Raw genomic sequence first — 3,459 nt, 5'->3', positions numbered from 1 at the left:
TGTTACGCCCCTCACATACTGTTGATGCCGTGTCCCGGCCGGAGCGACGAGACAAAAACACTAAAACCCATTACAAACGAGGCATTTGTTGCATCCAGTGGGGACATAATTACTGATTGTAATGACTTATACTGTGTTTTTACGCTTTGCTTTGCGTATTGCGCCGCGTAAACATAAAACCATGTCTGCATTTGTGATCGGAGAAATGCCAAACAATAAGTGCTACTCTACACTGCTCAAACTCGCGTTTGAATCATCAGTGGCAAATTCTTTAAATATAAAAAAATGTACTTACAGGCTGTGAGTCAGAAGCGCCAGACTGTCCTTGCAAAGTTGGAACTGCCCCACTTTATAGAACAGTCTTTTTGCACAGACACTTTGTAGGCTACTCTGCAGGTTCAGGAAACAGTCCTCCATAAAATTTGCTGCACACATCTGAATATTTGGGTTGAACTGTTCTGGAACAGTGTTGTAAATACAACTTAAAGGTGGGGTAAGCGATTTCTGGTAGCCAATGTTGAAATCAATGTTGAACATTTGAAATCACCAAAACAAACCCGCCCCTACCCCAAAAGGGTCTCGCCCCTATTTTGATAGCTCTGCCCCACACATACGTACGCAACCCAGGCAACGAAACTGTTTAGGGGAAGGAAGCGAAGATGAAACCATAGCAGATAGCCGGGAGGGTGAGAGTGAGCATAGGTTACATCGAAAGATGACATGTGGAGGGGTATGTATTGTGTCAGGAATAGGGATATCAATTTTCGATTATTTGCATGATTGATCGTCGTTTAAATTAACGATCAATTAATCGATTAATCATTAACCTTAATACTGCAAAATGCACCTATTGCAGTGGCACATAGTCACCGGCATGACAGGATGTGCAAATGCCACTCAAAATGCAGGCTTCCTAACCCGAATTAAAGGTGGGGTAAGCGATTTCTGGTAGCCAATGTTGAAATTTGAAATCACCAAAACAAATACACCCCTACCCCAAAAAGGTCTCACCCCTATTTTGATAGCTCCGCCCCACACATACGTATGCAACCCAGGCAACAATTAGTTCTGTGAAACAAAGCAAAACCAATGTTACACCGTGTCTACACCGGACGCAAGTGGCGCGGCGCGACAAAATAATATGGAACTCATTATAATCAGTGATGCTGTCTACACCACATAGATATATATACATATCTATGGTCTACACTGGATTCGCTTTCACAACGAAACACACAGCGCCTTCACGACATGGCGGCGGCAGCAACAATACTACAGCGAGAATAAAAGTTACGCCTTCTTTCTTTGCGTGAACATTTGGGCGGTGTTATGCAAATCTTCCCACATCGTGACGTAGACATGGGGGCGTGTTAGAACGAGCCGTTTTATGAGGGCGTGGACAAGTCTTAACTTTTATAAAGAATATCTCTTTGGGTTTGAGACTTTAGTCTTTGCAACTTTAGGGATCTTATATATGCACGAACAGCTTGTAACACTCCAAAGAGAAAGGAAAATTTGAAATGGCATCATATGACCCCTTTAAAACTGGGCAAATGTCCCATATTTGGGCATATTTTGGCAATTTTGAAACTAAAAGCAGTAAAAACTTGTTGAAAATAAAATAATGTTTGTGTGATTTAGCAGTGAGGTTAAAAGGTTTGAAGACATGTGACACTCTCTCCATGCTGTCACTTTAGATGCAAAGTCTCACGTTAGCCTGAGCGTTAAAATGCCCTGGTGTTCCCGCTCTGTCAAGACCGTCCTTACATCTTAATACCCAGGTCACGAATCCATTCAGTCCAAGAAATGTCAGGTTTTTACTGTAAGCCTTTAACACCTGACATTTTTATTGCAGGTAAAAAAAGATTCCTTTTAGGCCAGCGTTGAAAAAATCTCTGAAAGGAAACTCAAAAAGGCCAAGAGTGTCAGCGCACAGTGGGGGAAATGTGCATACTGAATGTCATTGTCTGCCAGAATCATCTTGTCCATCAAGTTCTCACACATCTGATGGAACTCGAGCATCAATATATTCATTGCTGCAGGAATCACTGTCACTTATTACATAGTCGTGATGGTGTTTGTTTGACTTTTACAACTTACTTTTGCTCAAAGATCAATTTATCCATGGTTCTGCATTTAGATTGGTGAGTGTGTGTACACGTTTATGCTTGAAACTTCTCAACGTTTTCCAATAAAGTACAGTAGGATGAAACCAATGAAATTTTAAGAGCTTTTTACACTGCACTTAAAGGGATAGTTCACCCAAAAATGAAAATGATGTCATCATTTACTCACCCTCATGTCGTTCCAAACCTGTATGAGTTTCTTTCTTATGTTGAACAAAGAGTTTGGTTCCAAAACGCGATAAATGCCATTTAAAAAAAAAAAGTTTGTTTATACTGCCAAAATCAGTATTGTATCTGGTCAGTATTGAAAAGTCCATTTTTAATTTTACGCAAAATGCGATATCCGCCGAGTTATTCTGTCATGTTTTCTCCCTTTCTTTTCAAACCGCGACAAACACCAGTCTCCCTTCTCTGCAGAATGCGATATTATCTGCTCAACCAATCACAACGCACCATTCCACACACTCTAGACAGTATTGGCGGCGCTTTGAATACACCCGGCATCCTAGTTTTCCTCATCTACTGTGTACTTTGTGATCAACAAACAAACTTAGGGCTGCACGATAAATCGCATGTGATTGTCATGCACATCTCGGCAGTAAAGCCGGTTCTGTGAATAGTAAATCTCCATCACGTGCTTTCAGATGGATACACAGAGCCGTAGATCACTGACAAGATATGCAATATCGCGTTCATAATCGCAAATGAGTCGCATTCGATTATGAACGCGATATTGCGCAGCTTGTCAGTGTACGTGTTTTTATTAATGCCATTCATGTTTTTGTTAATACAGCGTATAGCACTAGTCAACTAAATTAATGTAACATGGCAAAGATTAATGCACTTTTGGAAGTTGAATGTAAGGGAAATGTCATTTTGGAATTTCTGTGGTCTAATGTTATATTGTTGTTCATGTTCTTGTTCATGATGAAATTTTATTTTATTGTTGTAATTAATTTATAGCATTAACAAGATGCACTAGTCAAACAAATGAATGTAACATGGCAAAGATGAATGCACTTTTGGAAGTTGAATGTTAGGGAAATATCAATTTGGAATTTCTGTGGTCTAATGTGATGTTGTTCATGTTCTTGTTCATAATGAAATTTTATTTTATTGCTGTAATTAATTTATAGCATTAACAAGATGACCCGTTGAATTCATTTTGGGAGCGATGACTGATTGAATGTATTTTTAGTCCAGTGCCTCTATACAAGATTAGTATTGACCAAGTTCAGAGGCTGTCATATGTGGATCAACTTTCTATGTTGTGTATTTTCAACAGTTTCAATATGAAAAATTACTTTTATATTGATTCAATGGATTTATTGCA

General features: G+C 39.3%; 1 long non-coding RNA gene across 1 annotated transcript in view; it reads left to right on the top strand.

Annotated features, from left to right (window-relative positions):
* LOC107691139 (uncharacterized) overlaps positions 1–1,934 on the top strand; it is a 9,372-nt gene extending 7,438 nt beyond the window's left edge. The window contains exons 2-3 of the long non-coding RNA XR_001634516.1: positions 1,698–1,781; positions 1,856–1,934. This is a non-coding gene — a long non-coding RNA (uncharacterized LOC107691139). The remainder of the gene's footprint in view (positions 1–1,697; positions 1,782–1,855) is intronic.
* The last annotated feature ends 1,525 nt before the right edge of the window (positions 1,935–3,459 follow it).

This window comes from Sinocyclocheilus anshuiensis, unplaced genomic scaffold (assembly GCF_001515605.1).
Source record: "Sinocyclocheilus anshuiensis isolate Anshui unplaced genomic scaffold, SAMN03320099.WGS_v1.1 scaffold2, whole genome shotgun sequence".
Lineage (NCBI taxonomy): Eukaryota > Metazoa > Chordata > Actinopteri > Cypriniformes > Cyprinidae > Sinocyclocheilus > Sinocyclocheilus anshuiensis.
Note: the sequence above shows the minus strand (reverse complement) of the source record. Positions and strands in the feature narration are given on the sequence as shown.